Source organism: Temnothorax nylanderi, unplaced genomic scaffold, assembly GCF_030848795.1.
Source record: "Temnothorax nylanderi isolate EJ_2023f unplaced genomic scaffold, tnyl_v1.0 TNYL_tig1090_pilon, whole genome shotgun sequence".
In the NCBI taxonomy this organism is placed as follows: domain Eukaryota; kingdom Metazoa; phylum Arthropoda; class Insecta; order Hymenoptera; family Formicidae; genus Temnothorax; species Temnothorax nylanderi.
The window spans coordinates 1-11,170 of NW_027250152.1; the positions used below are offsets into that span (position 1 = coordinate 1).

General features: G+C 37.6%; 1 long non-coding RNA gene and 1 pseudogene across 1 annotated transcript; both read right to left on the reverse strand.

The window, feature by feature from the left end:
• Positions 1 to 4,690: 4,690 nt before the first annotated feature.
• LOC139786617 (uncharacterized) lies at positions 4,691 to 6,359 on the reverse strand. The gene is made up of 2 exons (XR_011722355.1): positions 6,052 to 6,359; positions 4,691 to 5,847 (listed from the first exon to the last, which is right to left on the reverse strand). It is a non-coding gene; the product is annotated as an uncharacterized lncRNA (long non-coding RNA).
• A 33-nt stretch (positions 6,360 to 6,392) lies between these two features.
• LOC139786616 (brefeldin A-inhibited guanine nucleotide-exchange protein 1-like) lies at positions 6,393 to 10,385 on the reverse strand (annotated as a pseudogene).
• Positions 10,386 to 11,170: the final 785 nt, after the last annotated feature.

Below are 11,170 nucleotides of genomic sequence, written 5' to 3' on the forward strand. Positions count from 1 at the left end.
CAATTATGTTAATAATTTTTTGCATCGTATAATATAGAAAACAATTCATTTATGAATGTATGCATACATTTATAAATGTAATTTTTTCTATATACATATATACGATTTTATTCCACATTCTGTTAATTATAAATTGTGTAAAGTGATCTTAAAATTATTATAATATTCTCTATATATTACTTTTGCTTTTCTATTCTCTATCTCCTTTATATTCTTTTCTATTTTATTTATTCTTTTATATCTATCTTGTGTCTATCCTTTATTCTAGCTATTCTATCTATTTCTACCTATCTTCTATCCTATTTACGTTAAATATTCATTCATTCATTCATTCATTCATTCATTCATTGGAAATGTAGAAGTTATTTTCTTTAATATTATATTAAAGAAAATAATCTTTTACATTTCCTACCGACGGAAGAGACCACCACCTTCTCGCGGTTTCCGTTGGGCAACAATGTGTACGTCGTCTATTAAAAAAAATTTACATAACAGAAATATTTGTTTCTTTCTTAATTATTTTTACTCGATATTTTTCTTGATTTTACCAAAAATAGAAAATTTTGTTATTTTTATTATTAATTCCAAATGATAAGACGAACCATATTCAAATATGAAATCTTAAATAAGTACATTGTATGGAAATATCATGCGTTGGTTCAAATAAGCCTTCAGCTTTATTTAAAAAATTATTTATTTTGTTGTAAAAATAATTTCTTTTATTTTATTACATATATTTTCTATTAGTAAAATAACAAATATATTATTAGAATAATTTATCCACTAGCATGTAATAAAACCTTAATATAAATTCTTTGTTTACATTTTCTTGTGCTAATTATAAATCATCTTTTTAAATTACTAACAGATGATTTTGTAAGAAAAAGACGTACACGTTGGCCAAGAGTGGATTTCATTTTCTTTTTCTATCCTTTACTTCCTTAATTTTAAGTTAATACTTTTTATATACACAAGAAATTATAATTTAATTAATTAATGATTTTAACTTCTAAATTGTAAAATCATTAAGCGATATGACAGTGTATCGCATCTGATCGCATCTAGTGTAGAAAGAGGCACGCGACAGTCAAGCCGCTAATATACGTATATACGTTCGGCTGACGACGCGCCGGTTCAAGAGAGAAAGAGAAAGAGCATAGCATGTTTGCTCTCTCTAGCTGGCCGAGGCTGGCCGAACGCCGAGCGCACATGTACACGGGGCGCTTGGCTTGTGTGCGTCAGCGTCACGTGACGCGATCCTATCCCCTCCACAGCCACGGCTATGCAGCAGCGACCTAAACCTGGGATCTCTGGTCGCGTCGCGTAAAGAGTCACGGTCGGTCTCGCTCCGACACTACCGTGTCTCTCGATAGGTTAACTGAACTGTCAGTGACAGCGCACTGAACGCACTATCTGCACTGCGCGCAGTACACACTTACACACACGTATTAACTGAACTGACTGTGACAGCGCGCTGGCGAAAGCGCCGCCAGTGTCGAAAAAGTGAAAGTGACATTACTCTGTTATATGTATGTTATAATCGCAGCGTTAGGAGGAGGAGGAGGAGGAGGAGGAGTATCTTAAATAAAATTTTTCACATTTGGACTTTGCGTCCCAATATCTCCGCTCGTAGGGCACGTAGCGGAAAATATTATAGGAGATACCCCCCCCCCCCAAGTCGACCCCAAGCTATCGATCAAGCCTACTTAGAACTTGATCCGTTCACTCGTTATCGAGATCTCAACATCTCGAGTACTCGCAACCCGTCGCGTCGCGTAAAAGAGTCACGTACTACGTTTACGCGAGCTTTACTTCTGTAGTAACTTACGATAATTCCTTCGCGTAAACAGGATTTTTCTTCGCGTAAACGGGATTTTGTAGTAACTTACGATAATTTACTTCGCGTAAACGAGTGATTTATCGTAAGTTACTACAGAAGTAACGCTCGCGTAAACGTAGTAACGGTTGGTCTCGCTCCGCGTGTACTTGGCGCGAGACACTACCGTGTCTCTTGATATAAGAATCATATGGAAGTATCCGGGAAAAAAAATTATATATAATTATATATGATTATGTATAAATATATATAATTATATATGATTATATATGAATTTTGTTTCTATATATAAAATTATATATGGACATACATAATTCCAAATATAACAAGATATAAACAATAGATTATATATAACACTCATATGTGGATCCATATAAGATTCATATGAAAGTATATAACCCTATATGATTATATAATTATATATAATTATATAGCAGAAAGTCCCCTATTATGGGATAAGATCCTAATATGGGATATTATGTGATAGAATCTCATAATATGTCTCAGTGGAACCTATTAGTTTAGCAGAAACCTCGCAATCTCATATTAGGATATTATCCCATAATAGGGGACTTTCCTCTATAATTATATATAATTATATAATTTATATATAATTATATAATTTATATATAATTATATATAAATATATATAATTATATATGATCATATAGTGACAAAATTCATATATAATCATATATAATCATATATATTCATATATATAATTATATATAATCTTTTTTTGTGCCGGGTATATATAGCGATTAAAATATATTTAAATATATATAAATGTTTCATTACAAAAACTGAAAATTATTAAAAATTGTATATAAATATATATGATTATATATGAATTTTGTCTATATATATAAAATTATAAATGGACATACATAATTCAAAAAATAACTAGATATAAACAATAGATCATATATGCACTCATATATGGATCCATATAAGATTCATATGAAAGTATATATAACCATATAGGATTATATAATATTATTATATATGTTCATTTCTAATTATATATAATTATATATAATTACACAGGACCACAAAAAATTTTTTTTGAAAAGCAACTGGGATCAGAGTAGGTGTTTCTTATAGATTTTGGGTCACTGAATCCGAATTCGTAAACCGTTTTGCTCCATCACGTCTAGATTTTTAGATAATCGAGAAAAATAGCGGAAAATCTGTGAAAATTAAAATAAACATTTAAAGAAAGAGCAAAAGTATAACATCAAAGAAAGAGAAAAAGTATAACATCAAAATGCGGTCGCAGAACTGATTTAAATATATTTTGGTAAGTCAAATAAAGTGCAAAAAAGGAGGATGTTAAAAAAGGGACAAATTTCGCCCAAAAAGGTGTAAGTAAAAGAAATAGTGTTTTTTGTAGATCTTGATCTCTTGAATACGATAAAGCTAATAAAAAGTTCGTGGTGCTTGGGGAACACCTTGAAAATTGAGCATAAACGTGGTGTATTTACAGAAATTCGGATGAGATATATGCTATATCATAAAATGTACTGGTGAAAGATTTGTTGGGGAGAGGGAAAAGGGGGAAGAAAGAGTGTTTTGTGTGCGTGTGTGTGTGCGCATGTGTGCGTGCGCGAGTGCGGGTGCGTGTGCGGGTACGGGTGTGTGCGGGTGTGCGCGTGTGTGTGCGCGTGTGTGCGGGTGTGTGCACACTCGCGCACGCGCGCACACACCCGTACCCGCGCACGCACCCGCACCCGCACCCGCACCCGCACCCGCACCCGCACCCGCACCCGCACCCGCACCCGCGAACGCACACACGCACATACACACGCACGCACGCACACACACGCACACACACACGCACCCGCGCACACACACGCGCACACATACACCCGCACCCGCGCACACACGCGCACACCCGCACCCGCACCCGCGCACATACACACACACGCACACGCACCCGCACCCGCGCACGCACGCGCACACCCGCACCCGCACCCGCGCACATACACACACACACACGCACACGCACCCGCATCCGCGCACGCACACACGCACACACACGCGCCCACATACACCCGCACCCGCGCACACACGCGCACACCCGCACTCGCACCCGCGCACATACACACACACACACGTACACGCACCCGCACCCGCGCACGCACACACGCACACACACACACACGCACGCACCCGCGCACGTACACACACACACACACACGCGCGCACACACGCGCACACCCGCACCCGCGCGCGCGCGCACGCACGCGCACACACACACACACACACAACACTCTTTCTTCCCCCTTTTCTCTCCCCAACAAATCTTTCACCAGTACATTTTATGATATAGCATATACCCAGTAAACAATTTGTCAGCAAATTGTAACCAATTTGACACAAAATACGCGCAAAACTTGTCGACAAATTCGGTGCGATCTGTGTCTGCAAAACGCTTGTGTTTTGCTAGCAAAGCTTGTGTACATGACTTGACACCAAATTGACGCCAAATATCGAGCAAAACAGGACAGCAAAAGTTCAACGGCAAATTTGCGCTATATTGTGAACAAGGCTTGCCAACAAAAGCTCGACAGCAAATTTGTGCCAAATTGCGAGCAAACCTTGACAAAAGAACTTGACGCCAAATTGACACCAAATACCGAGCAAAGCTTGCCAGCAATCTAACAGCAAATTGTTGACAAATTGCTATCAAATATCAAACAAGATTTGAGAACAATACTTAACAGCAAATTGGCACCAAATACAGAGCAAATCTTGATGACACAGCTTGACGCCAAATTGCAGCAAGCCTTGTTACGTAGCCATTAATAAATACTAAAATATATTTTTTTAGGGAAAATTAAAAGCATTAAATTATAAAAAGCATATAATTTTTTATTGATTTACAATAAATTATTTTATACATATGTTAAAAGAAATCTTTATATTTATAAAACATTATAAGACATTTATAAAATCTAACGGTGGCAATAAAATAATTAATTATATATTAATTACAGTAAATGTTATACAATGTGAATTTACTGACATATGTAAACATTTAACTTTGTCAACAGCACATACAATATTTGTAAACACTCGAGAATCTTATATAATGCCTGGAACACATACTCCGTGCGCAGATAATGCATTGGCCGGTATAAGGAGGATTTATAGAATCTTACTGAAAACACGAGTATAATTTCTATGAAAATGCATCTAAAACAATATTCTTATAAGCCTAATACTACTAACTTTCCTTTCTTTAATCATACAATAATAACTACCGTGCATATTTAAACAACTAGTTCAAACTTGAAACACGATTTATTATTTGCAAGAATGCAAAATTGAAATAAACAAATGTTCACAATGTGCATAGTTCGTCGATTACGATGGAATAATGCAGTACTGTTGTCAGAAAGAAATAACAAAAGAATAATATACATCATTTAGGTGCAAGCAACCGAAGTGAATTTTGTAGTGTTTGATGTAATAGAATTAAATTAATATACAGCAGAAAAAAACTGTTCAAACAAAACTTTTAAACCGTTCAAACAAAACTTTTAAACTATTCAAACAAAACTTTAAACTTTTACAGATAAAAAAATACACGATATTTCATCAACAGTTCCAAGATTATTTTGAGAAATATTTTAATCAAAGAAAGAATATGTAAAATTTTTAATATTGCAAGAATATGATAGTTATAAAACTAAAGCATTTCCCTTGTATTTTAAATTGTTTTAAATTGTTTCTATTTCAAACTAATATTACAATTTTGCCTTAATCAGATTCAAACGGCAAGTAGAATGAAACATTTTATTACATAATATTACATATTCTTTATACTCTTATAACTCTTCTTTAAGACTATAAGAGTATAACTCTTTATACTCTTATAACTCTTCTTTATAACTCTTGTTTTCACGAAACATTTCGAATATTTTTTATTCTCATCACTATTCTCGCAGTTTTCAGAATTATCATCGTTGTCATCTGAATGAGCCTCGTTATTGTTGCCGGTGTGTCTGTTAATGTTAAATGTTAAATTGTTGCCGGTGTGTCTCTATAATTATCGTTATTTTCGAAATCAAAGTGTTCAGAGTACTCAAAATGATCAGAATTATTAGAAAATTCAGAATGGTGAGAAAGTTCAGAATGATGAAAAAGTTAAGAATAATGAGAAAGTTCAGATTCTTTTTGATTATGAAGAAAATCTGGTATTACGGAACTTTGGCTTTTAACGGAAGCATGTGCTTGCTGAATATGCGACTGATCGAATTCAATTAAAGAATCTGTTGAATTGAGTTCTTCTACAACTTCAACATTCACTTTCTGCCTTTTAACTTTCTTAGAAAGCTTATGAAACGGTGTTTTTTGGCATGTTCTAAAATAAACTGCAAATAAATTTAAATGTTATGTTTACATAAAATACATAGATTTCAAAATATATACTATCTTTACTTTTTAAAAACATTTATTTTTTCAGATTTTCTACTGCACAATCACTATAACAAATAGAATGTTAATGGAAAAAAATATAACTAAATTAATTAAACTAACAGTACAAAATAAACTTATAGGATGGAAGGCTGGCTGATTTTCTCGAGTTATAAAAAGGTCATCAATTTAAATTTAAAAACAAAATCTTGTTTAATTAAACAAATTTTAAATACAATTAACGTTTTACGTTTCGACTTAATATACTTAGTCTTCTTCAGAAACCTGATACATAAGAGATAATACATAAAAAATAATTAAAAAATAAAAAGAAATAAAATTGCTACAGATAAAAAGGATAGAGAACAAAGCCGCATACTTTGGACTGACTTGCCAGAAATGTAGCTAAGATCTACACTATGACATAGTATAGACCTTAGCCACAATTAATGTATATACGAGTTGTCAAAAATAGAATGAAATAAGTCAAGTAATAAAATTGTTACTATTATCTATACTGTTGTTATTATTATCAAACGATATTATTTATTATTTGACAGTGTAAAATTGTAATGCATATATTAAAATTACATTAGGGCTAGAATATAAACCAAACCCACAAGAATGAGAGCAATTCCAAGATCTCAAGACGAGAATTAACCATATCTTACAGGGCGGAATTAAGGAGTCTGGATTACTGATTGAAATCAAAGTAAGAAAAGAAAAGAAAAAAAAGAAAAGAAAAGAGAGGGGGGCCTCTGCTTTTGTCTACGAGATCAATTCTAGGGCTAGAATATAAACCAGAGCCACAAGAATGAAAGAAATTCCAGATCTTAAGACGAGAATTAACCTTGCAGAGCCCCTTGTACTACCACGATCAATGTCGATCTTCCAATATGGCGTCCCAAATGAGAATATCGGAAGGGCCCTGCTCGCTGGACCGGACTCCTCGTCTCAATCCTCCCTCACAAGCTCTCCTTTTCCTGGCGGTGAGCTCTCCTTGGGAAGTCGAATCTCGCTCGGTTGGTCTCCAGAATACGTGCCGCTTAGCTCAATCAGTTACGAAAGAAGGAAAACGTACTCGTCTCGTCCGAAGAAACGCAGCAAGAGCGGCCATGACACTGAACAAGAGCGAGGAAGGAGGTGGGGGCGCGTTGAAAGTGGCGACTCACGTGTCGCGCCATCTGAATGAAACGCCCTAAACATCGCTTGGTATTTGGCGTCAATTTGTTCTTAAGTTTTGTTACCAAAATTTGCTCAATATTTGGCATCAATTTGGCGTTAGGTTTAGTCAACAAACTTTAACAGCAATTTGGTGCCAATTTGTTATCAGGTAGTTGCTAAGCTTTGCTCGGTATTTGGCGTCAATTTGTTCTCAAGCTTTGTCACCAAAATTTGCTCAATATTTGGCATTAATTTGGTGTTAGGTTTTGTCAACTAATTTTAGCGGCAATTTGATGCCAATTTGTTATCAGGTACTACTAAGCTTTGCTCGATATTTGGTATCAATTTGGCGTCAATTGTGTACGCATGTTTTGATACGTATTTGCTAGCAGTTTGTCGACAACATTTGATAAAACAAATTTTGATGCAAATTTGTACCATTTCTGAAACCAAAATTTGTAGCAAGTATTTGGCATTATTTGTTCGAACAGATTTGGCTATCTGGGTATATAAAACTCCTTGAATAGATCTCCTTCAAGTCTTCATCGATGAAATAACATTTCTATTAATATATAACCAGTTATGACTTCAAATATATATTCAACGACGTGCAAGGGTTCGACTTCATCTTAATCTCGTTGCCAGCGATTTCATCGTAGATCCTAGATAGGTATTTCTCAGGGAGATCCTCATTGTCGCTGATGCGCCGATTAAGCCTGATGAATGAAAGAAAATAAAAATAAGAAAAGACTCTTCAAGTCTATAATTAAAGAGATTATACCATTTGATTTGATATAAAGAGCGATTCCTATGCATTTTTATATTACTAATTATTACATAATATTAATAATAATAAAATGAAATAAGAAAAAATTAATAAAAATATACTAACAAAGATAAACTTAAATACCATAAAATTTTCTCAATATTAATAATTATATGTATGTAAAACATAATTTTTTAATTATAATTAACTTTAAAAATTGCTATACGTACTTGATGTATTGTTCTTTGGTCATTTTATTCTTAACCTGAGTGCAAATCGGTGGTCAGCATTATGATTGAGAAGCCGAGAACGTAGGCTGTATCCGCGCTCTCCTCGTCACCTGGTTATGATTATGGTCTTGTCGAGCCGCTCGTCCAGGTGCAGCCACCTGGCCACGTCCTCCGGCGAAGTACCGAGCAGTCCTTGCTCCTGCAAGTACTGTACACCCTTGCCGGGCTTCCGGATAAAGATCTCGATACCGGCCTCCCATACCTCTTTTTGTTGTTTCTGTACTTCATACTGCTCCGGCGAGTCCGGCACCTCCTTGTTGCCAGTCAGACTGGAGTTGGCCGACGAGAGGCTGCCAGCGCTGCCGTAACGCGGTAGCGGGGTCTCCGGCGTCGTATCCGGTGGATCTGACAATGGTTGCTGATCCGTTGGCACGCTGTGATTCACGTAAAGATCCCGACTCCACTCCACCATGCACTTCAGAATAGACACGAGGCACTCGAGACCACGGATGCGCATAGATTTCTCCTGAAAGAGCAAGACACTAATATTACAAACAAAACTTTATATTGCTTGTTTCGAAGAACATTCTCTGTTTCAAATAATACATCTATCCTGTCATCCTCTTTCTTATAACGCACCTGATTTGGCGATGCACCTAGCTCCAGAGCTTGACGACCTTGAGCAATCTTAGAGAGATCATTGACGAGCCTCTCGAAGAGATTCGCTGCTGAGAGATCGCAATAGTAGTTAATGTAGATGTCGACGACGCTCTGGGCATCCGCACAGATCCTCGTAAGCGCATGTATGACCATCCACTGCTCGAAAGAGCTGCTAAAGGTCTCGAGGATGTTCATAAAGATCTCCTTGAAGAACACCTCAATCTGCATCTTGAGGTGCATCTTGAAACGGGCGAGCAGCGCCAGGAACAGTGCTAACGACAGCTCGAACACTTCCAGCACCGAAGACACGCCATTCTTCGACAGCGCGACACACAAGTACTGTTTAATGGCGGTAACAAACATCTCGTTAGAACGCAATATTGGACCGGCATTCTGCAAGATTCCCAGAAGTAACTGAAGCGACAAGATCTTGGAACGGAGCTCGTGCGATCTTGGATCGGGAGTGCCGTCCGGCAGCGGTTTCATAGAGAGCTTGCAGAGAGCGCGAAACCAGGACTGCATCCTTTTGCAGCACATGGGTGAATTTCGCAGTTACCATGTTGTCATTCTCAGCGGCCGCCTCGTCACCGTTGTCCTCCGGACTGCCGTTCTCCAAACTGACTTCCTCTTCCAATGGCACCTCGGATTTTACTACATCATCAAGAATACTCTCTACAATCGTTTGAGAATCAATGTTGTCATTACTAGGAGCATTCTCTGGACTTAGCTCGGCTTCAGTTTCGCCGTTTGCTATGACAGAACCCTCCTGCTGATGTTCCCCATCAAGCCTCACGTTCTCTTCCTCCGCCTGAGTCTCCATTCGCGCGAAGATCACGTTGATCATCTGCGTGAGAGTCGCACGGGCTGTTGTTTGATTCACCAGGTTGCGCGACGCCAAATAAACGTTGTAAACAGTACGAATTGGTAACAGTACCGTACCCTCGTGTACCTCCACATACTGGCTTGTCATTACAGTCAGCAGAGCTTTAATAATCTGCAGCTGCACACCCTCATCGGTCTGTGGACCGGTGAAGCAACCGTAAATTGTCTCGACAATGCGCACAATCAGCAGCTTGTTAGGCTCCGTTGAATCAGGCACATTGCCAGTGAGATGGCCATATGCGATTAACTTCTGCAGGCAGTCCAGTGCTGTCACCACAATCCGCGGTGACTTGCTCTGACATGCTAACTCAAATGGCAAGAAGTACTTCTCAGCGGTAATGACATTTGAGTCGCTCTTGGACTGTGGCAGGGCGTTTGAGATACCCTGGTAAAAATTACCGTTAGAAACGGATAGAACGTGCATTCTATCCGTTTCTGACTGTTTTACTATGCTGTTTTATTTCTTTCCCTGCAATTACGGATAGAAGCAGATGAAAAGTGTTGCAGATTCTATAAGACTGTGTACGCAAATACGGTGAGGAAGGCTAACTGCATCTAACTGATTCCTAACGGAACGGAACTTCTATCTGAACCTATGCGCAGACGAATTATGAATCCTATCCGTTTTTATACGTAGCCAATTTTGAATGTCTATCCGCATCTGATTGCAAAACCAGGCAGGATATCTATCTGCATTTGCATGCAATTATGATTTGCCCGCTCTATCCGTTTCTAACTGCAAATGCATTTTATTCATTTCTTATTACTGCAAATACATGTACATTGTGGGAGGTTTGTAGTTATCAGGTAGATTCTACCTTTAAACGCCAGGAGAAGGGATTCCTTTAGTTACGACACTGTAATTTTTCTGGTTGTTGCCTGACAGAACGCCTGCTTATATATTATGGCTGGTTGTATTTTAAATGTAAGAAACGCTTTCCATCATGCGCCGCCTAGCGGCGTCGTCGCGAAGATGCAGATGGATGCGGTATCCGCAATTACGGATAGATACCGTCAGCATTTGATGCGTGCAGAATGCGGACAGAAACATACAGGATTCGTATCTGTAGTTGCAGACAAATTCCTATAGGTCGACATTGCGTACAGATGCAGATGAATGCGGTATCCACAATTACGGATAGATACCGTCAGCATCTGATGCGTACAGACTGCGGATAGAAACATACAGGATTCGTATCCGTAGTTGCA